Raw genomic sequence first — 15,069 nt, 5'->3', positions numbered from 1 at the left:
TCCTGCTTCAGGGTGGAGGGGATCTGAGAGTCAGCTCCAGTACTGAGAGATCCTAAGAGAGGGCAGACAAAGAAAATCCCCCAAGTACACAATCAGTCACAGCAAAGAATAGACCAAGTTGCCAAGATTCTCCTGGCCACATTTGAAGGAAGAGATGGGCAGACGCCAATGCATGAATTTCTCCAACAACCTGAAAATCAACATGACTACACCAGAATCCAGTGAACATGCAAGAGGAACACTTGAACACCCTATTCCAGAAAAAGTAGAAGAAATCAACTTTAAACATAGCATTATGAAAATGATAGAGGCCCTTAAACAAGATGTGAAAAATGCCCTTAAAGAAATGGAAGAGAAGACAAACAAAAAGTTAGAAGAAATGAATAAATCCATCAAATATACCCAAGAAAACCAAGAAAAAGCAATCAAACAGTTCAAGATTTGAAGGTCGAAATGGAGGCAATACAGAAAATACAAAATGAGGGATGGCTGGATAACAGCAAATCCAACAAATCCTTAACATAAAACATCCAGGAATTCTGGGACATAGTGAAAAGACCAAACCTAAAAAAAATAGGGGTAGAAGAAGGAGAATTCCATCTCAAAGGCCCAGAAAATATATTCTACAAAATTACAGAAGAAAACTTTTCCAAACTAAAGAAGGATATTCCTATGAAGCTAGAAGAAGCTTACAGAACACCAAATAGACTGAATCAAAAAAAAAATCCCTTCGCCATATAATAATCAAAACACAAACATTAGAAATGAAAAAAGTATATTAAGAGCTGCAAAAGAAAAAGGTCAAGTAATATATAAAAGCAAACCTAGCAGAATTACACCTGACTTCTCAATGGAAACCATAAACACCAGAAGGTCTTGGATAGATGTGCTGCAGAAACTAAGAGACCATGGATGTAAGCCCAGACTACTATAACCAGCAAATCTTTCTTTTTCCATTGATGGAGAAAACAAGATATTCCATGACAAAAACAGATTTAAACAATAGGTATCTACAAACCCAGCCTTAGAGAAAGTACTAGAAGAAAAATTTCAACCCAAGGAAACCAACAACCCCCACAATATTACAGACATCTGACAATCCACCACCAATGCATCTCAAAGAAGGTAAACACACAAACACTACCACCAAAATAAATAAATAACCAGAATTAATAGACCACTAGTCAATAATATAGCATAATATCAATGGATTCAATTCACCTATAAAAAGGCAGGTTAAGAGAATAGGTACAAAACATGATCCAACATTCTGCTGTTTACAAGAAAACATCTCAACCTCAGAGACAGACACTACCTCAGAGTAAATGTTTGAAAAAAGGGTTTTCAATCAAAAGGACTTAAGAAACAAGTAGAGGTGGCTATACTAATATCTAACAAAATTGATTTCAAATGAAAATCAATCAGAAGAGATGGAGAAGGACACTTTATACTCATAACAGGAACAATTAATCAGGATGAAATCTCAATCCTGAATATCAATGCCACTAATACAAAAGCACCAACACATGTAAAAGAAACATTACTAGAACTCAAAGTAGACACCAAACCACACACACTAATAGGAGATCTCAACACTCCTCTCTCACCAATGGACAGGTCAACCAGACAGAAACGTAACAGAGAAATAAGAGACCTAACAGATGTAATAAATTTAATGGACTAAACAGACATCTTCAGAACATTCCACCAAAATAAAAAAGAATATACCTTCCTCTCAGAATCTCATGAAACCTTCTCAAAAATTGATCACATACTCAGTATCAAAGCAAACATCCACAGATATAAAAAAAATTGCAGTACCCACCTGTGTCTTATCAGATCACCATGGAATACAGTTAGAATTGAACAATAATTCTACTCCCAAAAAGCTTACAAACTCATGGAAACTGAACAGTCAACTACTGAACCACCCCTGGGTCAAGGAAGAAATAAAGAAAGAAATTAATGTCTTCCTTAAATTCAATGAAAATAAAGACATAACATATCCAAAGCTATGGGACACTACGAAAGCAATGCTAAGAGAAAAGTTCCTAACACTAAATGCCCACATGAAGAAAACGGAGAAAGCACACATTAGAGACTTAACAGCACAGCTGAAAGCTCTGATAAAAAAAAAAAAAGGCAGACTCACCCAGGAGGAGCAGAAGACTGGAAATAATTAAACTGTCAGCTAAAGTCAACAAAATAGAAACACAAAAAACAATCAAAAAATCAACAAAGAGCTGGTTCTTTGAGAAAATCAACAAGACTGACAAACCCCTATCCAAGCTAATCAAAAGTCAGGGAGAGAACATGCAAATTAACAAGATCAGAAATGAAAAGGGGGACATAACATAACAACAGACATTGCGAAAATTCAGAGAATCAATAGGTCTTACCACAAAAAATTTTATGCTACAAAATTGGAAAATTTAAAAGAAATGGACATTTTTTTAGATAAGTATCATATACCAAAATTAAATCAAGACCAGATAAATAATTTAAATAGACCTATAAGTCACGAGGAAATAGAAGCTGGCATCAAAAATCTCCCAACCAAAAAAAGCCCAGGACCAGATGGTTTCAATGCAGAATTTTACCCAAACTTCCAAGAAGAGCTAATTTCTATACTTTTTAATGTGTTTCACATAATAGAAACAGAAGAGTCATTGCCAAATTCTTGTTATGAAGCTACAGTTACCCTGATACCAAAATCACACAAAGACTCAACCAAGAAAGAGAATTACAGATCTATTTCACTCATGAACATCGATGCAAAAGTTCTCAATAAAATATTGGCACTCTGAATCCAAGAACACATAAAAAATTATCCATTATAATCAAGTAGGCTTCATACCAGAGATGAAGGCCTGGTTCACCATATGCAAATCTATCAATGTAATCCATAATATAAATAAACTGAAAGAAAAAATCCATATGATCATTTCATTGGATGCTGAAAAATTCAACAACCCTTTATGATAAAGGTCTTGGAGAGTTTAAGGATAAAAAGATCATACCTAAATATAAAAAAAAGCAATATACAGCAAGCCGACAACTAACATCAAATTAAATGGAGAGATATTTAAAACCATTTTACTAAAATTAGGAACAAGACAAGGCTGTCCACTCTCTCCATACCTTTTCGATATAGTGTTTGAAGCTCTAACAATAGCAAAAGACAATACAAAGAGATCAAGGGGATTTGAATTGGAAAGGAAGAAGTCAAACTTTCATTATTTGCAGATGATATGATAGTGTACATAAGTGACCCCAAGAACTCTACCAAAGAACTCCTACAGCTGATAAATACCTTCAGTAATGTGGCAGAATACCAGATAAACACCAAAAAATGAGTAGCCCTCCCATACACAAAGAATAAAGAAGTGGAGAAGGAAGTCAGAGGAACATCACCTTTCACGATAGCCATAAATAGCATAAAATATCTTGGGGTAACTCTAACCAAGGAAGTGAATGATCTATTTGACAATAACTTTAAGTCTTTGAAGAAAGAGAACGAAGAGGATACCAGAAAATGGAAGGATCTCCATTGCTCTTGGATTGGTAGGATCAACACAGTAAAAATGGAAATTCTACCAAAAGCAATATATAGATTCAACGCAATACCCATCAAAATCCCAACAAAATTCTTCACAGACTTGAGAGACCAATAATCAACTTTTTATGGAAAAAAAAAACCAGGATTGCCAAAACAATCCTATACAATAAAGGTACTTCTGGAGGCATTACCATCCCTGACTTCAAACTCTATTACAGAGCTACAGTAATGACAACAGCTTGGTATTGGCATAAACACAGAGATGTTGACAAATGGAATAGAACTGAAGACCTGGATAATAGTCCATAAGCCTATGAACACCTGATTTTCCACAAAGGAGATAAAATTATACAATGGAAGAAAGAAAGCATCTTTAACAAATGGTTCTGGCATAACTGGATGTCAACCTGTAGAAGAATGAAAACAGATCCATATCTATCACCATGCACAAACTCAAGTCCAAATGGATTAAAGACCTCAATACAAATTTGACCACACTGAACCGGATAGAAGAGAAAGTGGAAGGTAGTCTGCAACACATGGACACAGAAGACCAATTCCTATGTATGACCATAGTAGCACAGACAATAAGGGCAACAATGAATACATGGGACCTCCTGAAACTGAAAAGCTTTTGTAAAGGAAAGGACACTGTCATTAAGACAAAAAAGACCCTACTAAATGGGAGAAGATCATTATCAACCCCACATCAGACAAAGGACTGATCTCCAAAATAAATAAAGAACTCAAGTAATTAGACATTAAAATTCTAAATAACCCAATTAAAAATGTGGTGCAGAACTGAACAGAGAATTCTCAACAGAAGAAGTTCAAATGGCCAAAAGATACTTAAGGTCATGTTCAACTTCCTTGGCAATAAGGGAAATGCAAATAAAAACAACTTTAATATATGATCTTATACCTGTCAGAATGCAGAATGGCTAAAATAATAATAAAAAACAGTGATAATCTATGTTGGAGTGGATGTGGAGTAAGGGGAACACTCATCCATTCCTGGTAGGAATGCAAACTTTTGCAACCACTGTGGAAATCAGTGTGGTGGTTTTTCAGGAAACTGGGAGACAACCTACCTCAGGATATAGCAATACCTCTCTTGGGAATATACCCAACAGATGCCCAAATATACTATAAATCATTTGTTCAAGTATGTTCATTGCAGTATTATTTGTAATAGCAGAACCTGAAAACAACCTAGATGCCCCTCAATGGAAGAATGGATAAAGAAAGTGTGGTACATATAGAGTACTTCTCAGCAGTAAAAAATACAATGACATCTTAAATTTTGCATGCAAAAGATGGAAATAGAAAACACTACCCTGAGTGAGATAACCCAGACCCAAAAAGGCCAATATGGTATATCCTCACTCATTAGTGGATTCTAGCCATAAACAAAGGACACTGATCCTATAGTCCGCGATCCTAGAGAAGCTAAATAATAAGTTGAACGGAAAGAAAACCATAGATATGTCCTCCTGGAAATTGGAAGCAGACAAGGTTGCCAGGCAAAATTTGAGAGCATGGGGGATGGGGGGAGAGGAGAGAGAGAAGGGAGAAGGAGAGGATTGGAGAGAGCTTGGGAGAGTGTAATGGTTGAGATGGAGGAAGGGCAGATATGGGAGCAAGGAACAAGTTATCTTAATTAAGGGACCCATTTTAGGGTTGGCAAGAGATTTGGCTCTAGAGGGGTTTCCAGGTGTCCACGGGGATGTCCCCAGCTAGGTCTTTGTACAGTAGAGTAGAGGGTACCTAAACTGGCCTTGTCCCATAGCCACACTGATGAATATCTTCAACATCACCATAGTACCTTTGTTGGGCGATGGATGGAGATAGAAACAGAGACCCACATTGGAGTCCTGGACTAAGCTTCCGAGTTCCAGTTGAAGGAGGGAGAAGATAAGCAAGGAAGTCAGGAGGGCAAGTGGTTGGTCCTCCCACTGGGACAGTGTGACTGATGTAATGGGAGCTCACCAAGGCCAGCTGAACTGGGACTGAATGAGCATGTGATCAAACCTGATTCTCTGAAAGTGGCTGACAATGGGGTCTGACTGAGAAGCCAATGATAATGGCACTGGGATTTGATTCTACTGCATGTACTGGCTTTTTGGGACACTAGTCTGTATGGATGCACACCTTCCTCGGCCTGGATAGAGGAGGGGCTTGGACTTCACACAGGACAGGGTTCACTGCCCTCTTAGGACTGGAGGGGGAGGGGAGGGATGGGAGGGAAATGGGAGGAGGAGAAGAGGTGGAAATTTTGAATGGTATTATTTATAAACCAAGAAAAAAGAAAAAAGAAGAGTCATTATGCAGATGTCTTCACATTCAAAATAATCAGATCTTCAATTTGTTAAGTCCCTTGTTTTTCTTAAATTTTCAATTTAAGCTGCAATAAAAATTTTTCACAATATGTGTTATGATGGACTATCATTCTTCAGGTACTCTTAGATGGAGAATAATAATTTATATTTTCTTGTGTTTCGGGACAATGGTGGCCAGGGGATGCTGCTGTAACGTAGATAGCACTTCGTATATTGATGACAATTGCATTGGATATTTTATTTTCAATTGGGCAGTATCTAGAGTTATCTGGAAAGTTGGAACTTCAATTGAGAAAATTCCCCCATCATTTTGGCTAGCAGATCAGTTTGCAGGACATTTTCTTAATTGGTTTCTTCCTTTGATCTTACATGAGAGTCTTCCTTGAATCCAGTGGGCAGTAAACTTTAAACTGTCTATTAAATAAATCTATTAGCCACAAGTTTACTCTAGTCAATATTTTCTCACCACCTGGAAGCAAACTAGATAATGTAACAAGCATGTCACATTCAGTGTTATGCCGAGTATTATTTTTGCTGGGTGTTGGAAGTACACTGGTAAAAAATGATATTTTTAATCACATGGAGATTACAGAATATTGTGAAGAATAGACAAGCAAAAATATTATCAAGTTTGAAAAGTTCTATGAAGGAAGAATATATAGAATGAGTTTATGCAGTGGTGTGCCTTTACAGACTGTTTTTATGGATCTCTGTGTTGAATGATATCCAAGTAGATAACTCAATGAATAGAACCCAATGATATTCCTTAGATTACTTAAAACATTCTAAAAGTAATAAGTTATCCTTGTGAATTTAAATATATTTTATAAATTGATTGTGATTTAAAGGCTAGAGTTGTAGGACATCATTTTTTTAAAAAGATTTTATTTATTTATTATGTATACAACAGTCTGCCTCCATGTATGCCTGCAGACCAGACAAGGGCACCAGATCTCATTACAGATGGTTGTGAGCCACCATGTGGTTGCTGGGAATTGAACTCAGGTCCTCTGGAAGAACAGTCAGTGCTCTTAACGGCTGAGCCATCTCTCCAGCCCTAGGGCATCATTTTAAACTCTATTGAAATAATTAACAGTTGTATAAAATACTTAAAATTTCAGAACACAAAAATATATTTTCAATCTGTAAAGAATTATTTAAGCCTATTAATTGTTCTCTGCTCCCTCTTAGGTGATGGTAACAGTCCTCATTGTATAAAAAGGAATTGATTCTAATGGTGTCAGATAAAACCTTATTTATAACAGGAAACTACATTTAGGCAGCTTTGTAATATTTTTAAATTATTTAAACAACAGTCATGCCCAAAGTTTTTTTTTTTCCTAGCATACTGGAAATTATGTTAGATTACCTTATGTTGAAAGAATGTTGAACTATCCTTAGGGGAAAGTGATATTTGTACAGCACACTTTCTGGAAACAAAGATTTCCTTTAGCCTCCCTATGGATTTCTATACCTCAGTTTCTTCTCAGAGTCAGCCTTTATTTATGATTTTTCTCTCTGTGCTGATTCCTGGATTGGTCACAAGAAAGAAGGACAGAAACTCATCCATTGACTTTGGCCTACATTTTTTAGAATTTTGTCATTGTCCAGAAAGAATTTTGTATGTGAGGCAATTTGAAATTGAAAGTTTTATTAGAGTAGTGAGAGTATATTCTCACAGAATGAGTGACAGTTCTCTTGGAGTTATTTATGCCCACCATGTTCTTGTCAGGTTACTTTTAAGCAAGATTATTCTTGAGCTAAGAAGGAATACAAACAGGGAATTCTAAAAAGGTTGATTGTGTGATGTTTACTAATATGGAGATATCATTATTATGAAACAAAAGCCACCAGTAGAGTAGTCTTAATTACCACATTGGTTCTGGCAAGATAGAAGAAGCCTTAGTACTCTTCTCTAAGTGTTTCTATTGCTAGGATAAAGCAGCATTATCAAAGCAAATTGGGAAGGAAAATGCTTATTTCATTTTACAGCTTTCAGGTTTCACTCTGTCACTGAAAGAATTCAGTGCTGGAATTCAGTGAAGGAACTTGGAGGCAGGAACTGATGTAGAGGCCATGGAAAGCTGCTGTTTGCTACCTTGCCCCTTGTGGCTTGCTCAGCCTGCTTTCATAAAAAAAATTCTGGAACACCTGCCCAGGGTGTCCTCATCCATAGTATACGTGGCATTTCCAAATTAATCCTTAATCAAGAAAATCCCCTCACAGACATGCCAACAGAACAATCTTATAAAAACATTTTCTCAATTGAGAGCTCCTTCTCTCAAGTAACTCTAATTTGTGTCAAGTTGAGAAAAAACTGACCAAGACATGTTCTTTGAGCTATGACATAATGATTTACTTTAATGTTGTTCTGCTGGTACATCAGCCTTCAGCATCTGTGTAGCTGCCTTTTCTCCTGTGCTATCCAGCCTGTCTCAGTTTTCCCACTGTGTATAATTCAGTATTATAGTTTTTAAATAATCATATCCAAATAAATACAATTTATTATGCATGCCATTGAGAAAAATACATGCATTTCCCAAGCAGAAATGATCTAAGTTAAAACAAATATAATTTTGAGTCAGAACTGATGGTGTGGCATTCAAATTATTCAAATGTCCATTATAAAATCCTATAAACCTACTTCTTTCTATGTGTATGTTTGCTTGTGAATACTCTGTGTGTTTATATCTGTGAGTGTACATTTTTAAAAGAATATAGGCATGTATGTTCCTCAGTGCAACTTACAACACACACACACACACACACACACACACACACACACACACATCTCCAGTATGTCAGTATCTCACCTGGGTTTCCAATGAATGGCAAGCCCCAGGAGGGCAGAAAAACTGAAGTGGAGTTTCAGAGTAGGTAAAATTTTGTAATATATAGATGAACAGAGACACAAGGACTTTTCTGAGACTTAAAGCTTAGTGTTTCATCTTAATACTTATAATGTTGTTTATTCTACTCTGTTTTTCTGTTCTGTTTTTCTACCCTGATATTTTCCTTCTGTCTCTCTTGATGTCTTCCTTATAACTAACTTTTTTTCCTGACTGCTTATTTACCCCTAGCAAAATGTTTAAAGCAGTATGACAATTACAATTCAGTTACAGTCCATTTTTAAGTGAATGATTACAATAAATAAAAGTAAAAATACAGCATGTTTTCCATATTCCTTACACGACTTACTGTTTTAGGTATTACAGATGAAAAACAAGCTGTACCCAGGACCCGTATATATTTATACACAAGCAACTTGATATAGATTAACAGAGCGTAGGCAAGCAAGGTAATTTTCTCAGCCAGGGTTTTGTTTGATTGCTTTTGCTAGCAGGCTGTATCTCGCAGTTACAAAGAAAGAACCAATCATTTTTATTACTTATCTCAGAAGGTAATCTTATAAAAAGCCTTAAAAATAAATTAAAAAATAATTAGTCATCTGTACTTTAAATCCTCAGGATGAATACCACTCATCAACTGCATTTTTAAATCAGGAAGCTGAGCACAGAAATGGGTAGACAGAATTAATCATCACCCTTTATCATCAACACATCTTAACAAGAATAGTACATCAACCAGCAAAAGCCAGATCATCATTTTTTTATTCATTGACCTCAATGAGTCTCTCATTAAGCTAGTACAAATTTGACTTTAAACTGTTTTTCAAAATATTTTACCTCAAAATCACAAACAAAACATCTTAACCTAATCTCAAGTCATATTTAAGGCTTTTATTTATTTTTTTAGCTATGATACACACCAAAATTTGTGAACAAATCTCTCAACATTAAGATTAAAAGAACTTGAACTAGCTGGCTTGTGGGGTTCAATTGTTTTTCTTAATCATTAACCTAAGCCACAGTTTACATGGATCATCAATAGAAACTTAATTTTGATGTTTTATGATATTTCTTTGTTTTTATTTTTTATCCTTAGATTTATCAGAGGTGGAGCAACAACTTATCTCACTTTTGTCTCTAGTAGTTTTCCCATTAAGCTAACCTCTATCATAATCCTTCAGTACATTTATTAAAACCCATCATTAATCAAAATTCTATTTAAGCTAACAATAATAATGTATAAAATCATTGCTTCATGTAACCAGGATAACAGAGGATAAAATCATCTTCATAATAATACACAAGTATAAATGCCAAGTAGAATAGAATCTTTTCATGAAATAATCACAATACATTAAAGGCAGTGTGGATTTCCCCACACCCATTCACACCATGCCAGATAACAGAGAAAAATGTTACCCATAAACATATAAAGGCACAGCATTAGTGTGAGACATTCTGGGATCTAAGACCTCAGGGCCTTGCCTAACCAAGATTCACCTCTCATCACTGCCTTGATTGCTGGTGGGATGACCCTCTGAAGTCACCTGCTGCTACAATGACATGGTTATGGGCAATTCTTCTTTATGATCTACTTAGGGATTTAAATCTGTCTCTTCAGTTTTTAAACTGTCTCTACATATACACTTTTTGCTGTATTAGTTTCCAGATTTTCAAAGGATTGTTTTGAATATTGTCGCTATGGTATTTATTATTTTATTTGATATGTCATGAAAATATAAAATAATGCTTATTTGAGTTGTGATGTGTTAGCTTAATGCTTTGATTACAAATAATTTCTTGTTTTCTGTTTGCGTTTTAAAAAAAGAAAAATTTAAATGTAACAATTTGAAGTGATTTATGTCAAAAAGTTAGCTAATCATATTCATATCAAAGGTGATTCCTACTTTGCAAAGTAATCCTTGGAAAGAGGAAAGAAATTTATCTTTTTTTGTTTTTTATTTATTAATTAAATATTTCCACCTCCTCCCACTTCCCTCCCACTCCCCCCTCCCCTCCCCTCCCTCTCCAGTCCTAAGAGGAGTCAGAGTTTCCTGCCCTGTCAGAAGTCCAAGGTCCTCCTCCCTCCATCCAAGTCTAGGAAGGTGAGCATTCAAACATATTAGGCTCCCAAAAGGCCAGTCCATAAAATAGAATCTAAACTCAGTGTCGTTGTCCTTGGCTCCCCAGTTAGCCCTCGTTGTCAGCCACATTCAGAGAGTCCAGTTTGATCACATGCTCCATCAGTCCCAGTCCAGTTGGCCTTGGTGAGCTCCCATTAGATCAGCCCAACTATCTCAGTGGGTGGGTGCACCCCTTGCAGTCCTGACTTCCTTGCTCATGTTCTCCCTCCTTCTCTCCTCATTTGGACCTTGGGAGCTTAGTCCAGTGCCCCAATGTGGGTCTCTGTCTATCTCCATCCATTGCCGGATGAAGGTTCTATGGTGATATGCAAGATATTCATCAGTGTGGCTATATGATAAGGCCAGTTCAGTCACACTCTCCTCTATTTTCCATGGAATTAGTTGGGGAATCCCCTTGGACACCTGGGAACCCTTCTAGAGCCAAGACTCCAGCCAATCCTAAAATGGCTCCCTTGGTTAGGATCACTTCTTCCCTGCTCCCATATCTACCCTTCCTCCATCTCAATTACCCCATTCCCCCAAGCTCTCCCTAATCCCCCCCTTCTCTCTTCTCCCTCCCCATTTCCCCTTTACCCCCAATCCACCCCGACCACCCTGCTCCCAACTTTTATTTGGCAATCTTGTCAACATCCAATATTAAGGAGGATAACTATATGTTTTTCTTTCGGTTCACTGTCTTATTTAGCTTCTCTAGGTTCATGAACTATAGGATCAATGGCCTTTGTTTATGGCTAGGATTCATTTATGAGTGAGTACATACCATATTCCTATTTTTGGGTTTGGGTTATCTCACTCAGTAAAGTGTTTTCTATTTCCATCCATTTGCATGCAAAGTTCAAGATGTCATTGTTTTTTACCGCTGACTAGAACTCTAAAGTATATATTTGCCGCACCTACTTTATCCATTCTTCTATTGAGGGGCACCTAGGTTGTTTCCAGGTTCTGGCTATTACAAATAGTGCTGCTATGAACATAGTTGAACAAATGCTTTTGTAGTATGATTGGGCATCTCTTGTTTATATTCCCAAGAGTGGAATTGCTGGATCTTGAGGTAGGTTGACTACCAGTTACCTGAGAAACCGCCACACTGATTTCCAAAGTGGTTGCACAAGTTTGCATTCCCACCAGCAATGGATGAGTGTTTCCCTTACAACACAACCTCTCCAGCATAGGCTATCATTGATGTTTTGGATTGTAGCCATTCTGACAGGTATGATGGTATCTTAAAGTTGTTTTGATTGTATCTCAAAGTTGTTTTGATTTGCATTTCCTTGATCACTAAAAAATGGTTGAGCATGACCTTAAGTGTCTTTTGGCCATTTGAACTTCTGTTGAGAATTCTCGGTTCAGTTCAGTACCTCATTTTTTAATTGGGTTAATTAGAGTTTTAATGTCTAGTTTCTTAATTTCTTTATATATTTTTGAGATCAGACCTTTGTCTGATGCAGGGTTGGTAAAGATTTTCTCAAGTCAGTAGGTTTCCTTTTTGTTTTAATGATAGTGGCATTACAGAAGGTTCTCAGTTTCAGGAGGTCCCATTTATTCATTGTTGTTCTTATTGTCTGTGCTACTGGGGTTATATGTAGGAAGTGGTCTCCTGTGCCCACGTGTTGCAGACTACTTCCCATTTTCTCTTCTATCAGGTTCAGTGTGGTCAGATATATATTGAGGTCTTTAATCCATTTGGACTTGAGTTTTGTGCATGATGATAGATACGGATCTATTTTTATTTTTCTACATGTTGAAATCCAGTTATGCCAGCACCATTTGTTAAAGATGCTTTCTTTCTTTTACTGTATAATTTTAGCTCCTTTGTGGAAAATCAGGTGTTCATAGGTTTGTGGGTTAATATCTGCATCTTCGATTATATTCTATTGGTTAACATCTCTGTTTTTATGCCAATACCAAGCTGTTTTCATTACTGTAGTTCTGTAATAGAGTTTGAAGTCAGGGATGGTAATGCCTCTGGAAGTACTTTTATTGTATAGGATTGTTTTGGCTATCCTGGGTTTTTTGTTTTTCCATATAAAGTTGATTATTGGTCTCTCAAGGTCTGTGAAGAATTTTGTTGGGACCTTGATGGGGATTGCATTGAATCTATAGATTGCTTTAGGGAGAATTTCCATTTTTAATATGTTGATCTTCCCAATCCAAAAGCAAGGGAGATCCTTCCATTTTCTGGTATCCTCTTCATTTTCTTCTTCAAAGACTTAAAGTTATTGTCAAAAAGATTGTTCACTTCCTTGGTTAGAGTTACCCCAAGATATTTTATGCTATTTGTGGCTATCGTGAACGGTGATGCTTCTCTGATTTTTCTCTCTGTTTATGCTTTGTGTATAGGAGGGCAACTGATTTTTTTGGAGTTGATCTTGTATTTTGCCACATTACTAAAAGTGTTTATCAGCTGTAGGAGTTCTTTATTAGAGTTTTCTGGGTCGCTCATGTACACTATCATATCATCTGCAAATAACAAAAGTTTGACTTCTTCCTTTCCAATTCGAATCCCCTTGATCTCCTTATGTCGTCTTATTGCTATTACTAAAACTTCAAGCACTATATTGAAGAGGTATGGAGAGAATGGACAGACTTGCCGTGTTCCTGAGTTTAGTGGAATGGCTTTGAGTTTCTCTCCATTTAATTTGATGTTTGCTGTTGGCTTGCTGTATATTAATTTTATTATATTTAGGTATGAAATTTGTATCCCTAATCTCTCCAAGACCTTTTTCATAAAAGGGGTGTTGAATTTTGTCAAATGTTTTTTCAGCATCTACTGAAATGATCATATCTTTTTTTTTCTTTTAGTTTTTTTATATGATGGATTACATTGATAGATTTGCTTATGTTGAACCAGCCCTGCATCTCTGTGATGAAGCCTACTTGATCATAATGGATACTTTTTCTTTTAAAAAAAACATTTATTTATTTATTATGTATACAATATTCTGTCTGTGTTTGTGCCTGCAGGCCAGAAGAGGGCACCAGAGCTCATTACACATGGTTGTGAGCCACCATGTGGTTGCTGGGAATTGAACTCAGGACCTTTGGAAGAGCAGGCAATGCTCTTAACCTCTGAGCCATCACTCCAGCCCTGGATAATTTTTTTAATGTGTTCTTGGATTCAGTTTGTCAGTATTTTATTGAGAGTTTTTGCATTGATGTTCATGAGTGAGATTGGCCTGTAATTTTCTTTCTTGGTTGAGTCTTCGTGTGATTTTGGTATTAGGGTAACTGTAGCTTCATAAAAAGAGTTTGGCAATAACTCCTCTGTTTCTATTTTGTGATATACATTAAGGAGTATAGGTATTTGCTCTTCTTGGAAGTTCTGACAGAATTCTGCATTGAAACCATCTGGTTCAGGGAGTTTTTTGATGACAGCTTCTAATCCCTTGCAACTTATAGTTCTATTTAAATGGTTCACCTGGTCTCGATTTAACTTTTGTATATGGTACTTATCTAAAAAAAGTACATTTCTTTTACATTTTCCAATTTTGTGGCATACAGGCTTTTGTAGTAAGATCTAATGATTCTCTGAATTTCCTCTGTGTCTGTGGTTATGTCCCCCTTTTCATTTCTGATCTTATTAATTTGCATGTTCTCTCTCTCCCATTTGATTAGTTTGAATAGGGGTTCGTCAATCTTGTTGATTTTCTCCAAGAATCAGCTTTTTGTTTCATTGATTCTTTGGATTGTTTTCTGTGTTTCTATTTTGTTGATTTCAGCCCTCAGTTTGATTATTTCCAGTCTTCGGCTCCTCCTGGGTGAGTCTGCTTATTTTTTTTCTAGGGCTTTTCGGTGTGCTGTTAAGTCTCTAATGTGTGCTTTCTCAGTTTTCTTCATGTGGCCACTTATTGTTATGAACTTTCCTCTTAGCACTGCTTTCATAGTGTCCCATAGGTTTGAGTATGTTGTCTCTTTATTTTCATTAAATTCAAGGAAGACTTTAATTTCTTTATTTCTTCCTTGACCCAGGGGTGGTTCAGGAGTTGACTGTTCAGTTTCCATGAGTTTGAATGCTTTCTGGGGGTAGAATTTTTGTTGAATTTTAAATTTATTCCATGGTAATCTGATAGAACACAGGTGGTTACTACAATTTCTTTGTATCTATCGATGTTTGCTTTGTTACCAATTATGTGATCAATTTTTGAGGAGGTTTTATGAGATGCTGAGAAGGCAAGGCG

Source organism: Alexandromys fortis, unplaced genomic scaffold, assembly GCF_014885135.2.
Source record: "Alexandromys fortis isolate MF-2015 unplaced genomic scaffold, M_Fortis_MF-2015_v1.1 scaffold_451, whole genome shotgun sequence".
NCBI classification, from domain to species: Eukaryota; Metazoa; Chordata; class Mammalia; order Rodentia; family Cricetidae; genus Alexandromys; species Alexandromys fortis.
This window is presented reverse-complemented; position numbering follows the sequence as displayed.